The sequence below is a fragment of the Athene noctua genome, chromosome 14 (genome assembly GCF_965140245.1).
Source record: "Athene noctua chromosome 14, bAthNoc1.hap1.1, whole genome shotgun sequence".
Taxonomy (NCBI): domain Eukaryota; kingdom Metazoa; phylum Chordata; class Aves; order Strigiformes; family Strigidae; genus Athene; species Athene noctua.
Genome location: NC_134050.1, coordinates 13,018,160 through 13,034,658, shown reverse-complemented (window position 1 = coordinate 13,034,658; position 16,499 = coordinate 13,018,160).

Genomic DNA, 16,499 nt, shown 5'->3' with positions numbered 1-16,499 from the left:
AAAAAGCAAACAAACAAACCAACAAATTAAATACCCATTTGGTTGGTCTTTTGGGAGCAGGTACAGGAGCATGAAAGAATCAGCATCCCCCCTGTAACTTCATGAATAATTTTGGTCCGACTTTATTACTTGGTGAAAATTTATTAAAAAAAAAACAAAAACCTGTCAAATTTGTGAGCTGGACTACTACGAGAACAGAAAAAAGGAGATTTGTTATGTGCTCAATCGCCCTGTGTGTCCAATCACAGTCAACAGAGACAGTATTATTTGAAGGAAGGGCCTCTATTGAATTTTCTTTCAACTACATGCATGAGTTAAATTCCCTAAGTATTTTAAGGTGGACTTTTACTACTATAAAAGAAGGTGAGGCTTACAATGTGATGTATCTAGCTATCACAGATTAAGGAAAGACAATGAAAGCCCTTCAAACCTGACAGAAAAATCTTTTGCCACAGACATAAATAAAGAATCACAGCAAGGAGTCAATCGGAACAATGATGTGGTTTGAAAAATAAACTACAGAAACATTTCTGACATATGTTAAACAGGAGCTACTTGTAACAAAATATTTCGTATTTTACTGGCATCAAATATGGGTGAAGATAATAGACCCCTCACCCCTTCATTGGAGCTTATACCTGGGACTGATTCATCAAGTTCAATTCCATGCAGTTGCAGGCCACCACAGAAAGGATGCTTACCACATAACAAAATCCACATAACAATCTAATCCACATGCTAAAATACACCCTATAGGTCAGACAACATTTTTCAAATCCCGTGACAAATAGAGCATCTCTTGTAGAAATTAACCGAATTAACCAAAACTATCAACTATAATGGACCACAGGAAAAAGTAAGCAATCAATATCCAGAGCTACTGCAACAAATCATTTATTAAATAACATCTCCCTTCCTACCATTCTTTAGTGACTTCTACTCCTTTCACTTTTCATATTTAAAACTATATATAAACGCCTTACTCTAATCAAAGCTATCTGCTATTTCAGTACCATTTATGCATTTGGTGTTTTGCCGAGAGCCTCTGAGAGCAGGCGTCCCCAATCTCAGCGATGGATCCAATTGCTCTTGGAGCTCCTGGATGCTCTTCTGAGTATTAATGCATAACACCATCATTTGCTAGCTATTGCTAATTAGCATCTGTAATGAAAATGCTAGACACAAAATATGCTGCTTCTCCAGATGAAAACATTTCAACATCTAGAGAAATTAAGCAGTGTACAAAATTTACAATAGTTCCTCCCAACTGTATGAAACATTACACTATCAGGAATGCTTTTCCCACACCAAAGAAAAATTTACTAAATTGATTTACTAAATTGATTCCCTTCTTACGAAGCTGAAAGCACAGAAGACATTGCATACGAGTTTCCATTTCTTTTTTGTTGAAGTATTCAAAAAAAGTACTTCTTTCTGACAATTATTTCTCACATAGATACAAGGAATGAAGATCACAAGATTTTGCACACCTCCTGGACCAAATCTAACATAGGAGAAGAATAGTTTTAGAAGTCTTACAGCTTATGTGAAAATGTATCCTGACTATTTTCAAGGCAACAATTACCATGTGCCATAAAAATTCTAGAATGATAAAACATGTTTCCGTTATCCCTCAATACTGCTAAACAACATATAAAACATATACTTTGCTTGGAACTATATTCACTAGTTTTCAATTCACATGAGTATTCATATCTAAAGAGATCACAAACATTCTTATCAGCAATTTTAATAAACAACCATTCAATAATATGAAATAAGACTTTTTTCCTAATTAAGATGGCCTTTCTAAGTAGATACAAAATGATAAATAACTTTTGAAAAGGAATAACAAAGTATGAAGATTTTATTTCAAGTTCAACATACTTTTTCTACATGTACACAATGGGAACTACTTATGACGAAAAGAAAGGTAATAGCTAAAACATTTCATGATATTAAGCTATTTTCGTAAAACAACAAGAAAGTCTGGTTTCTGAAGGATAAAGGCATTTTCTATATGCAATGGATCAAATATTTTGTCTAACAACATATTAGTCCATATATGTTAAATGGAAGCTTAACTAACAAAAACGTCTGTTCCATTATAAACTGTGTGTTTATGACATTTGCCAACTAAATATATTCAAAAATGAAGAGAGAGAAGCACACCGATTTCAGTAATCTGCTGATTTCAGAAAAAATACCCCATACGTCTAGCAGATCCTACTCTCTCTCTCAGACTTGAGGATAAAGCACAAGATTAATCCAGTTTTTAGAAAAAGTGATTGCTTAGTTTTAACATTGTTTGTTACCTCCCTGTTTGCATAACCACAGTGCATTTCTGACAAACAGAAAAGGATGGGGGTGCACAGCCCAGCTGTGAGATCCAGACAGGCTGTTCTTTTATTACCAAGGTTATTAATAGTTCAGCTGTGTTTTCATTCCACTTAGACCACCTTTTATTTTCAAGTGTTTCTCTTAGACATACTCAGGAATCATTCAAAGTATTTACCAAATGGTTATTATTTAGAGGATGTTTGCTCTGGAAGAGTAGCAAACCACACGTTCTTTCAAAAACTGTTATGCATGTGTAGAGTTTAAATTTCATGCCATGTGATGTTCTAATAAAGCATATCTACAAAATACAGAAATGCTTTTCAACTGCTAGGTGGATAGGGAGCAAAGACTCACTCTTTTTAATCCTTAGTTAAAATTTTAGTTGATAGAAGAAACAAGATATGCAGGCATGCGTATTAAATGTCACACTATCTTGCTACAGTTTTATGAGTATTAATTTATGAAACACATAATTTAGGTATTTTTCTTTTCCCTTCAGTATTAATTATCACTGCACCTGACCAGTGCCAGGCATTGCTTTAACAATTTTTTTTATGAGTTAAGAAGTTAAAAGCAACCTAATGGACATAAAATTCAGAATTGTATCCAATATAAAAGCTGAAGCATTAATGACAATGTTGTATATATATAGAAAAGAATAAAATGAATAAATGATCTCATAAAGAATATTGAAGTGTCTTCAAGAGAAAAAGCTTAATCTACTGGAAGTTTGGATTGTATTTCTTTGCATAATGACTTATCATTCAAAACCCACAAGCAACTAACAGACCACATGCAATTTTTCTGAAGGCTTTGAGAATATATTTCACCTTCAAACATGCAAACACAACTTTCCCATTTGTGCTTGCAGTTTGACAGAAAATATGAAACAATAAATATTTAAAACATTTAGAATTCCCACTGGTTCTGGTCATAATTTTCCTCCTTCAAATTATTGAAGACAACGAACCTGTTCTTACTTCACCAAACTTAGGGGGTTTTATTATAATTATGTGAACTGAAATCATTCTCCAGTGCAAACAGAACTAACCCTACTACCATTACTGACATCACAATTGTTCATGACAAGACCAAATTTCAGGCATTCTCCCACAGAAATCTAAGATTATCCTCTGCAAAACACAGTGATATGAGTGAACACATTTCAAATCCAACATGACAGAAATTACAGACAAGTTACAAATAAATAAAATCCCTTGGGTTTGAGAGATCATGATTCCTCAGACGTTCCAAGAAAGGTAATTTACACCCTGTGATGTTTCAGCAAAAAGTCTAGACAAAAAACACAGGACCTGATCCTTCTGCTGGCTCAAATGAGTGAGACTTATTTACCTGAACATGCATTAAAATACAAAATTATAGAATACTAAAATCACCAATATTTTGTGGGCAGCTCAGTCTATGTTTCACACGCTAAAACTTCAGTTTAGATTGGCGTGTCAGCACACTAACATTTCTTAATGTTAATAAAGATAAAACTGTCAAAGAAGACTTTGCACAACACAGATGTTTGCTTGTCCAGCATTCAAGGTTGCTCCACAACCTTATACTTGGCACAGCAGGTTGGAATTAGACTAATATGAGATTCAGCATCAGGAATCTCCGGTAACTGTAATCTCAGCAAACTTCTCATTCATCTACTGATCCCAAAACAGTTTGGAATTTACTTTAAAGAAAGAAATGTTATTACCAGTATTCAGATAAACAATACTCCACTTTACAGGCTGCAATATTTATAGGAATAGGAACCATGAAAAATTGACATAACACAAATTTTTTCCAAGCTATCAGGATTTGCTGATTGTATACACAACGGGGTACTCCACTGCAAAAAGAAAAAGTATGCACAGGAATCAACAGAGATTCCTTTAAAAGATACTTGCATAAGAAATGGTGATGGGAAAAACTTTACACTCCATCTCACTCCCGTCTTAACTATCTCATTCTAAGTATATCATCAAAGCTGCCATGAGCAGTTGCTAACACTGTAATTAATTCTCAGGACCCTTTTGTTTTACTATAGGGAAAGAATGTGAAATAGTTGGGTGAACTAAATTGAGCATCAAGTACATTCAGTTTGCTGATGGCAAATTGATTTTTTCACAGCAGGCTATCAGTACAATTTCAGACAAGCATTTCATTAAGATACAGCATACATAACTCCTTATAACTTTGAACTACCTTCAATACAACATTAGGATCAAAGAGCAATCAAGTCTTTAAGACTATTCTTAAAATAAAAAATGGGCACTTGACACCATGTTCTCTAGACAGAGTAAAATAAAAATCAAATTCAAAAAGCTTGCTTGTATTGCATTCAAGTTTACTAACAACATAACTGGTATGAACTGTTGCATGGCAATTTCTATACGAATTTCCCAGCATTTTCTTTAAAATGTTTTAAACACCTGATGTCAGTTCTAGACGAAAAAACACAAAATCCCTGTTACTTTTTTCCCAAATGTCTTGTCAGAGAGCAGTGCTCCTCTGATGATTAGGCACAGAGGGCAGTTAGTTTAGGAGTGCAGCAGAATATGGAGAAACACTTTCCCTAGTGTCTGACAGGCCAGAAGGCCATTCCCCTGCAGCCTTCATGAAGTTTCTCACGAGGATGGTAACAGTAACAGAGAAATACCAAAAAAGAAAACTCTGAGCAGTGCTAAACACACAGTCCAAACCCTACCACTTCTCTCCAACTCATCCCACCTGAAGGTCTTCTACAACCTACAGCACCACCTGATGCAAAGCGGAAGGCTGAAAGGAATCTGGGCAGGATAAACAAGTGGGACTGAACTGGGGAATCCAGAAAACAGTATTGCCTAAAACTGATATTGAATTTCTTGCATTTAAGTAGAGGGTCAAATATGTTAATCATTTGGTTAGGTTGTAATTTGGGTTCAGCAGTGACTGAAGTTGTTCCAGAGTAACAAAACTTAAAAGTAACAAACTGTTCATGCTGAATTCCTTTTCAATAAAAAAAAAAAAAAGTTCATCAGTACTTCCTCTAGCCTCAGTTCAATTACCTGTGCATATATCAAAACCAGTGAAAAAAAATGCTGCCTTGTTTGCTGTTTTTTTTTTTCTAGCCTTTCAGACAGTTACTTGGCCTTTACTAGAATTTTTAGTTGAAAGCTCAGCCTTTAAATGCTTTCCAGCTTGCTGCCAGAAATTATGCTGCACTCTGTACAGCAACAGGAACTAACAATTTATCTTTCTCCTCTGTTCACTCGGGTCAGTTATCACTGGCCATCTCTCCTTCTGTCCTACCCATCCCATGGAGTCTTATCTCACATGTGCCAGAACTTCCTTATCTATTCCTATCAAGCACCTCCTATTACCTCCTGCACTCCCACTCTGCCTTTCCATAACCCCATCTAGTACTCACTAGCATCTTCACAGGCTCCAGACAGTCACTTCAGTGATGCTCTTTTTCCAGCAACTTCCTTAGCTATCTTTGAACCAATTTCTCCTAGTGCTTCGTCCCTATTCATTCTCTTTCACCTTCTCAATATTCTCCCCTTGCCTCTAGAAGAAAAGGCAAAAATCTCTCTAAAAGAATCCAAATTCCCAACCCCGTGGGAGATACCAGAGGTATTGGTCATCTTTATTGTGTCAGTCTAAACTTGAACCTGCAAGGATTCAGTGGAGTCCACAGTATCACACCAAAACTAGTGACAGGTAGCAGATACAGTTAAAATGATCAGCTGGTAAAGAATATACTCACCAACCTCTAATGCCAGAGTTGAATTCAGCTGTGAATTAAATATTTGAAACAGTCTTGTAAGTAAAAAACATTAAGTATTTAATTTAAGTGGCCCAAATTAGGACCGAGTGTCAGATTACAATTGGGGTTTTGTAACTGCAGGAATTTTTAAATTTTTCACGGTTGCCTAAAAAAAAACGTTAACTAAGAGTTTTAGATGGCTTGTTTTGTTCATTTTAGCTCGAGCCAATTATTCTGTGTACTTGAGTGTTTTTTAAAAATGCAAATTTGATGCACAAAATATGTCAATATGGGAAAATTCATTATTTTATCAATGTGGAACAGTTCAGTGAAATATCTAACTGTATGTGAAAACTCAAAGAACAAATGTAACTCACAAATCACAACTGAGTTTCCTCAGTTCTGTTACACTTGCTTAAGATGATGAAACACAACACTTCTTTTAATTGGTTGTTCCTTGTTGCTTCTATACAGTGCTGCTTTCCCTGAGAGATTTAAAATAAGTAACTGGAAATTAGGAAGAGAATTAGTCCATTATTCTGTAGCAATGACACAATGATTAATTATATTAGTTTACTGCCCCTTCTGCTTTCAAACCCTGCAGTCCTAAAATGAGTTTTGTTCAATATTCCAGAAGGGATATGAGAATTAAATTTATACAGTTTAACAAATTCCTGCAGGAAAACCATACTCATCTAAGATAGTAGATGGATGAATCCTCTAATTTACAATAAAATGCAGATGGCATACCCCTTACTGAGCAATGCACAGATAAGGAAGCCTCCCAAATGAATCCGAAAAAAAAAAGACTGTGCAGAGACATGGGTGGAAATACATCAGGCAAGTCTGAGCCTGTGTGCCCTCCTGGAAAGCACTAAAAAAAATTTTACTGTTATTCTGTCTATATGCAATAATTATACTTTCTTTTACCTAGTTCTGTTTAAACTACCTAATATTTTAAACACCCTGAGCATTTTCCAAGCCCTACTGAACATGAAATAAATGAATGGCTACTAGGGTCTAGGGGAGGCAGATGGAGGTTTAAATCACTGCCATACCAACACAAATCCCCACATATTCCATGTCTCTGGTTAAATAATGTATTTTAGAAAGAGTATCTTACTTTTGAGGAATAATGTTTCTGCCATGTTTTCAATGTTGGAAAAAACATTCAAATGCAATCCTACCTTCTCATTGTACACCTTTTGCATGATCTTTTACATAAATCAAAATCTTTGGTTTTAATTAACTGACTTTGCTTTTTCTCTCCAGAATTATGAATAGTATCAGAGTTCTAGAAAATTAAATACATAACTACAAAACAGCTATGGCAACAGAAGAAAGACTCTGCAGCTAACCTTTGTGCCTTAGCCCTGACAGGGACACTGTTTACTGTTTTTAGAATATAAAAATAAACTGATTGCAAAGTATTATTTCCATGTTTAAATGAATAATCCAAAACAAAACAAAGCTCCTATGTGAAGAATGCAAGAGCTTTATAGGATTAGGGTCTACACAATTACAAAGTAGATCTGATGAAGAGTTTGAATGTTTGAACTGCAATTTAATCAGGCTATAGCTACATTATTGGGAAAGAGAAAAAGCAGCAGTAAAGTTGAAGGACGTATTTATGGCTTGATTTAGTAAATTGGCATTTCATATCACCAATATGCTGTATTTCAGTAAAGTAACTTTTAGATGACCTTTTCTGTAATCTCCGGATAAACTGGATTATTATGGCAAACAGAGAGAGCTAGCAATACATGTTACCTAAGAATACTTTTAATATCAAAATTAAACCCTGTACTTTATCGCAAATTCAGTTCATAATGAAAAAAGACATACCATTAAATATGAGAAAATACTGAAGTCTTCAGCTACTAAGCCAGAAGAATCTAGATAGTTAAAATTTACTCATATTTGAGATAAATTAACTTTGTCATTTTCAACTCATTTAAAATAAGTTGCATGACAGGTAAATCACATTTGACATGTAAATAAACTTTAAGGCAGACAAAAAAAAATCCCCCACCTCCTGCACAACCAGGGGAGCTGCAGGCCATGTGTGTTCCCGCAGCAGGAGGGGCTGGGGGTGCAGGGCAGGAGGAGGCAAAGTTGAGGACACAGCCTCTCACTCGCAGGCAGCAGAGCCAGAGGCCCAGGTGCTTCTGCCTCACAGAGAGCATCCTTCTGCAGCCTGCTGCCTCCCTCAGCAGTCACCGAGGGACGTTCGGACACACAAGGGAGGTCTGGGCATGTCCACCAGCAGGCAAAGGGGCAGAGGCCACTACGAGCCAAAGCGTGGGGTTTTCACACGTGGCTCCACACGTGTCTTCAGCAGCTGGGTACGTGTGAGGGCAATGTGAAGATCTCACCTGGACAAGGACTAGAACACTTTCTTCCTTGAATTATTTAAGAGATGATGCAGTTAATTCAGGGGGGGGATGACGGCGGAATTAAAATCCTAACTCTTGCAGTGCTTTTTAAACCCAATCCTTTCCCTGGGCACACACCGTCCACGAAGTCAGACCCTGAGCTCTGGCTCAGCCACTCTGTGCCCAGTGGCCAAGAAGCCGCTTTACCAAACAAACCCTGTCCCACCATTCTGGGCCCAAGAGTGGCCTCCCCCACCCCACACCGCCCCAGGCTTTGGTCGGAGCTGCAGCAGCACCCACGAGTGCATGTGCTGTCCTGGGTGGATGCAGTAATTGCTCAACAATTAGCAAAAGCACCGTGTTCTGTTCCCCGAAATCACTATTGCACGGGTGGCAGTCAGACCCATGGCCAGAGACCTGTACCCACCTTGGCACTCCACACATGCCACAGCTTGTGGTGCCCTTAACTCAATTGTGTGGGGTTTTTTAAATTTAATTTGTTCCTACATCTGTTATTGCAGGTTTCTTTAAACCTATGGAGTTGCTGCTTGCCCCTCTGTAACACTGAAATTCAGAGCACTCCCCAGAAGGCTCCCTCACGGAGGTTTGCTACGGCTGGCTACACGCCATCACCCCAGCCCAGGCAGCAGCTGAACCGTGGCTGTCCCAGTTTCCAGCCCAGCACTGGACTGGTCCCACCTGCCTCCCAGATGTGCTATGCACAGACACACTCACCTGCTCTGACCCACTGCTGTGTTCCCTTTATCACTGCATTTTTGGGTGGTTCTTTGGTAGCCACGGGCTATATCCTTCAGGTAAATCCAGGTCCAGTGCTGTGTATTCATAAATTCTGCTCTGTTCATAAAATTCTGTGGGAGAAGTTGAACAGTAAGAGTTACTGCCTGGCCTGCCTGTAACAAAGAGCTTAATCCTTAGCATCAGATTATCTCAGACACAGATACATTTATCTTAGAAAAAACCCACAGCATTCTTAAATATTGGTATTTTCTAATTCGTTCAGAACATCACATATAATAAGCATAATTCAGCTAATTACACTTGTTTCCCCAAAGTTACTCACCGCTGGAGAGACAGCAAAGCCAGCAGGTGCACAATGTCATAGCAACGCTTATGCCTGCAGTCAGCTCCCAGCTCAAGAGACAGCACCTCTGGGGATTAGAACATTAAAAGCTATGTTCAAGCAGTAACTATACTTTTTTTTTTTCCTGAATTTTCCAATATTCTTCCCATGCCAAAAACATTGTAATTTCACTTTCATAGATACAAATGTCTGAAGTACCTGATTGAAATGGATTTGATTTTCCAGTAAAAAACAAAGGGAAAAGGTTCTATTTTAAAAAGTGCTTTTATTATGCTCATTATACATTATGAGATACGAATCTGAAGTTGCTGCAGTCTCCCTCAAGTACCACAGGGTGCTTATTTCCAGCTCCTGCTGAGTAGAAGTGGCTCACCTCAGTGGCCTCTCCCATTGTGGTACATGAGGAGGATCCACATCAACCCAGGGAGGTGGCATGCACCCCTGTTCACGTTTCAGAGGGCAGGAAAACAAACACGGTATTATAAAGCTGCTGGAGGAAAAAACCTAATTTCTGCATTGCGAAGCAGTGCATGACAGTGGTTTTGGTGAGGCTCCCTCAGCACAGGCAGTACACTGTTTTAAAGCTTGACTGTCTTACCTGAACACAGGAAAAAAAATAAAGGGACAAAGTAAAGAGAATGCTGAATAGTTAGGACACAAAAGGAAAACTGCTGTATTAACTTACTGGACTTAAGCAGGTATATAATCTCAAAAGGTATCTGAATGCAAGCCAAACCTAACAGTCAGTGAGGATCTTTAAGATGTCTGGTTTTTTTCCCTTTGCCTGGACTTCCAGTCTAGCAGCTCCTACCAAAACCAGTACTGACTCCCACAGTTTTCTTCAATAAGAATTGGTCCTAAAGATGCTAAATTTAAAAAGCCAGGCTTAAAAACATTTGGTTTCACCACATTAAACAGGCCTTTGAAACCAGTAGTATTCAAATAGACAGGTCAAATGTATGAGGTTTAGTATTAGATCTCAGATATCTGCCCATTAATTAACTGAGGTTTTAAGGACTAAGGTAATAGATCAATTAGTTAATCCAAGTAAATTGTTATGTATTCCTTGTATGCCAGTGTAGCTCTCATTAGTTTTTCCTCAAGATTCTTTATTTCCTAGACTTAAAGACATGGGTATGTATTTGTCAGCCCTGGAATAATCTGAAAGAAGTGAAATTGGCTCCTGTCAAAATTTAGGGACAAACTGGGGTTCTCTTTGCTTTGGGTACAATTTCATGACATTCCCACTAAAGTTTGAGCACTTGTGTTGTCCCTTCTTTAGGGATGTTAAATTTTTCCTTGCAAAGAGGGAGCGTCAGGGTGGAGTCCCCAGTTAGAATCTTGCTTTAACTTGGACACAGGACATCCAGTTCTGTTCCGGCTGACAACACTAGCTGTGACCAGGAGTTCCAATGCCAAGAGAGCTTTCTCAAAGGTTTATTTAATAAAAAACAAGGCTTTCCAGACAAAAAGGCATCTTAAAAAAAAAGGAACCAGTTGTAAGTATATTTAAATCCCTCAGTATCTGCTATCCCTAACAGCTTGGGATGAGCTCTATTACTTAAGCCACCTCTCTCTCTTGTCTTTTCAGGCATCCTTTCCAGATTACTTCAGTTTCAGTCTAAGAAAAAAAATACATCAGAGCAAGCAGAGCCCAAGGCGACAGTGAGTGACTTAGGTATGTCTGAGAAAAGCCACTTCCAGTAGAAGAGGTCATACATAATGTGCCAGCTACAGAAGAAAAATTGTTTGTTTGTCCACTGTGGCTTGTGAATCAAGAGCAACTCAGACTTCTCTAAGATACCTACATTGCAGATCCATGTTCCAACCCACAGTGGCCTAACAAGTGCATTATTTCCAGCACATCCACCCACCCCGAGGAAAGCAGGGCAAGAGCCAGCTCACACAGCCACCCAACAGTCACCTAGGGTAAGAGCGAGAGGTCTTCATACGGGGTGGGTGATAACGAAAATATGGAATCTAATCTAATGCAGGACTGTTTTCAGGGGGTTTTGCCCCACTGTCCCTGGCTAGCTGTATGACTAGCTAACTGCCTTTTTGGGACAACTAAAGCAGGACTGCTTCTCTGAAGTAACTGCACACATATAATGTGCGGGCTCTTTTTATAACCACAAGTAATCCCTCTATTCAGATCTGAGAGGTTTTAATATGACCTTTTCCAGCCCTTCTGGTGGTTGCTCCCAGCCTGCCTGTGCTGTAATTTACCTTCATCATGTCTGGGTTGAGCTGACCTGGCTTGTTCAGTCTCCTACAGATCCATCGTTTGTTTATTCCATTGGTGGCTGTACAGAGGAGACACAATGAATTGTCTCTGTGTTCCTTCCACTGAAAGGTTCCAGTTGAAACTGTCTGTGTACCTTGTCAGGAAACTTAAGACCAACAGAAGTAAATAGTCCTGTGAAATAAAGGGCATCAGTTAATAAGAGAATAAGCCTTCAGTATTATGACAATATGACAACAATAGCAAGGCTAAAAGACAAAACACATCAAAGCCTCACACAGAAAATGATACTTTCTCATGCTACATTTCATTTTTTAGTTCAAAATATTAAGTGCAAGTAAGAGCCACATACGAAGAAAGGAACCACTGAGAACGCTGCTGTGCTCCTCTCAGTCAGTACAAGACAATCTTGACCTTCATGCCATAATATTAAGCCAAAGTTCTTGAGAGGGAGGCATTGTTTCAAAAGCCAGATGTTTTCTTCAGGGGTGAGAAAAGCCTGTTAAAGACTAGGCTGAAACCCATGAGGTCACGTTATGTTTGACATGTGACATATAAACTTTATCTGAAAAAGGAATTTTAGAAAGCTCTCACTCCTCTGTGCTACTTAGCCGTGCTTTGAACAGAATCCAGCATAAGTGTGTACTAACGGAAAGTCCCTGGGAAAGCTTTAGATATGGCTTTAGATACCCTTGCTATTTATCTAAATATTTATCTTGTGATGTATGAGCATACCTGCTTCCCTCCTTAGGGCCTGCTGAAAGTTATTTTTGTCTTGGATAGGTATGACATTAAATACACAGGAGATAAAAGTGCCACCAGCTGCCGCCACCCCCCCATCAATAGCAACACCTGAGGAAATAGAGAGGTAAAATGATGTCGTCTATCGTACAGCAGAAATAGAGAGGTAAAATGATGTCATCTATCGTACAGCAGAAATAGAGAGGTAAAATGATGTCGTCTATCGTACAGCAGAAATAGAGAGGTAAAATGATGTAGTCTATCGTACAGCAGAGTGGCACAAGTAAGAGCCCATATACAGATGCACAGAAATTGTTACCTCCTTCACAGTACAGAGCATAATAAGCTTATCAAGTGCCAGCACCTTTAACTAATTGCCATGACAGTGACAATGTGACATTAAGAGCTGCAGTGTCACTGACAATAAGTGAAATTCAGGAAGTATTGTTTGAACAGACACACACAGCAGTAAATGCTTATCTAAATTTTTTTAGACAACCTGACTTTTCAAATCTTGTAAAGTGCTCCACTATACAATTTCTCAGTGCAGGTTCATTCAGGGGGAAAAAAAAATAAAAATTTAAAAAAAAAAAAAAATAATAGCAAAGGGCAAATATTAGCAGCACACGAAAATGCAGAATCTGGGCCTGCAGCGTGGAGATTAATTTCACCGCCGGCGCGGTGCGCGGGAGCCGCTGGCTCCATCTGGTGGTCCCGGGCGCCCCGCAGCAGCCTGCGGGAGCCCCCCCCCGCTTTAGCGGGACCCTCTCTGGGAAGCGGCTGCTGCAGGGTCTGAAGGTTCCCCGCGGCGTGGGGACACCCCGCACACGGTGTCAGCCCCCGGCAGCCGCGGTGTCCCCTCAGCCAAGGCCACGCCTGGGCCTCGAGAAAGGCCCGTGCAGGTACCTGACACACGGCACCTTCTGTCCGGAAAGATCTGGGTCGGTGTCTACGGGAGAGACAGACCCGGGCAGCTCCACTGGGCTGTGGAAAGGCTTAAGGACTTGGAAATGAGATCAAAAACCACTCAGACTCCACAGTAACTTCCAAGCGATATGGTACACGAGGACATTTCAAAAGGCAGGCGAAGCTGAGGTTTAAGGTACCCCAGCTGCACCTAGATTGTCAAATTCTTGCAGACAACCCTTTTTAAAAGTGTGCAATATCAAATATTCTAACACTAATGTCGCTAAAATAGTAAAAGTTATAAGTAGTAATTACCCCATGAGCAGACAAGTTCCCTTAGTCTTTTTTTTTTTTTTTTCTCCTCCTTTTTTCCCTTCCCCTGGCAGCATCTCAAATCAGTTCCTTTTCTGGCCATAGAACCATACCAATATCACAGTCAGTGCATCAGTCTGGCCTTTCACAGCCCTCCACTGAAGTGTTCACCACCTCACCTCAGGTAAAATAATCAAACAACAGCCAGGCTGTAACAGTAGGGCTTATCGGTGTTTCTCCTTCATGAGAATTCAGTTTAAGCTATTTACAAAGTTCTTTTTATCTCCAACAGCTTTGATACAACTGTAGGTATTTTTAAGAAATAGTATGTGTGATTAGTATCTATTTATATGGCCACAGCTTTATTAGATATGTGTCTTTTCCATAATTGGTGAGTTAGGGAAACTTTTGGAAAACACTGCTGTGTTTGACACTATCCATATACAAATAAAGCTCCTTTGACAAACGCTTTAAGCTTGGTTCACTCATATATTTGAATTGAAGCACTATCTTTTTCTAGAAAGAAAATAAAGGGGGAAATTAATTTCCCTCTTTCCCCATAATACCAGCTTGAGAGAGAGCTATCAAGAGATATATAAGCACTAACTGTTTTCTGCTGGATACTTAAGGGAAACAGATGGGTGTAATTATGGTTTTATGGAGGTCTTACCTAAAATGCTTACACTCAGCTGCCACATTACAGTTTGATTTTCAGTTATAAATACATATATTAATCTTTATAAAGGTCTGTGCAGGTTTTAAGCTAAAGGGGAACATACAACTTCATAGCTACTTCACAGGGAAAGAAACCACATCCAAACCAGAAGGCACAATGACTCTGGAACCTCCAGGACCTAAACGAGGAGAGTGCTCCTTGCTTAAAACAACTAAAATCTTGCTGCAAAATCAGCAGAGGGAGCCAACTGCCTTGTTTTAGAAGTACCAATCCTGCTCACTACCGTACGGGCAGCCCAGCAGCCTGCGCGGCATCTTTGCATTGCTTTACCACAGGGTGGTGAAGCTCCCGTTACCGGAGAGGAGGAGGTTGCCTCGCTGTGTTATTTGGTCTAAAGTGAATATTGGGAAGACTTGAGCTTTGCTGCATCATTAAAGTTTCATGACCAATCCAGGCTGTGCCACCACCTCTGAAGTGACCAGTACTTAATGCTTTGAGGAGCCTGAGAAAACACCTATTTGGTTGCAAAAGCTAACTGAGGGACAAATTAAAATATCTAAAAAAAACCCTCCTCCCACACCTTTACAACTGTGCAGGCATTTTATCTTTTCATACGAGCTGCAGAAGTTTTACTCGAATCAGTGGGGACAGTTACACATACCACTTAACCTCTCTGACAAAACCAGCAATAACAATACTGCAACACCACCCCCGTAGTATCGCCCTCTGTGCTTACTCACCTTTAAATCCTTTAACGGAATTCTCCTTTTTTTCCCATATAACGAGACAGTGTAAAACAACAGGTAAGCAAATAATTATCATGATGCATTTTAAAATCTGAATTGTAGTTTTGACAGGTAATATGAACACAAATGTCCATGTGATTTTTGAATCTCTAGTTCCAGAACCATCTTTTTTTTCCCCACAGGAATTACAAGAAAACACATACGAGGTTAAAAGACACAGTCCTCTTGCCCCCAGCTCAGAGAGCCTTTTCCTCATGACATCTGTTCTTCATTTCTCACCATTGAGAATGGTGGGTTTGAAGGCTAAACTATCTCTGAGTGACCTCAGTTAAATCAATCAGTTTTCAATGCATTTACACAGGTACTCTTGAGGGAACAGCTTGATTAGCTAATCATTTAATTACAAACTGCTGAATTAATAACACAGGCGAACTGAACTCAAAATGAGAAGGGTGGTACAGGACTGACAGCTGGGAAGAGGTGAGACAACCAATGTGAATTTATTTGTAAAGTGAACGTGTGATTTGGAAGCAGCAAAATCCAATAAATGCAGAATAAGATTAATTCTGCAGGTATCTTCCCTTCTCTAACCAGAAGAGTAGAAGGCTGAGTTCTGTAGCTACAAATACACTCAGATATTTACAGCATCTCCTAATTAGGGCCATTGAAAGGAGAGAAATTATTTATTCTCCTTCCATTCAATATCCTTCTGCCATACGAGTCATCTAGACAGCAGATGAAAGGTTTGCTGGAGTGACACTTCTCCCAGCTCCGGGCTGACTGTCTCCAGGGTGCTCCAGCATGTGTCCGCAGCACAGCAGCAGGCTGCCTCTCCCCTGCCCCAAGGATTACGGGCCCCACGGGACCCCCATGGCACGGGGCTCAGGCTGGCATGATGCAACACAGCATAGCACAGTACCAGCAGTCTGGGAAGAGCTTTGAACATGATGCAAGAGCTACCACCAAGCACTGAAAGTGCCACCACAGGTGATTGCTGCGATTTCCTTGTCCAGCAGACTCATGCCAATCAGTAGTGTTAACACTGCAGAGATTTTTGTGGTATTTAAAGGATCAAAAATAAATATTAAGACCTTCATCTTCCTCAAATGGTATGGAATATTACTTCTAGGTAGCCTTTATGAGGTTCATTCTCTAGAGAAAATCCAGCCTGTTTGTAATATCCCTGAGATAACCTCACTCAGAGATTATCGTTACAGTATCTGCATTGTTCAGGCCACTGTGACTGCTCCCATGCTGGCAGGCAGTGGTGGCTTTGCAGCAGTGGGTTCAGCATTGCCCTATAACTCTTCACTG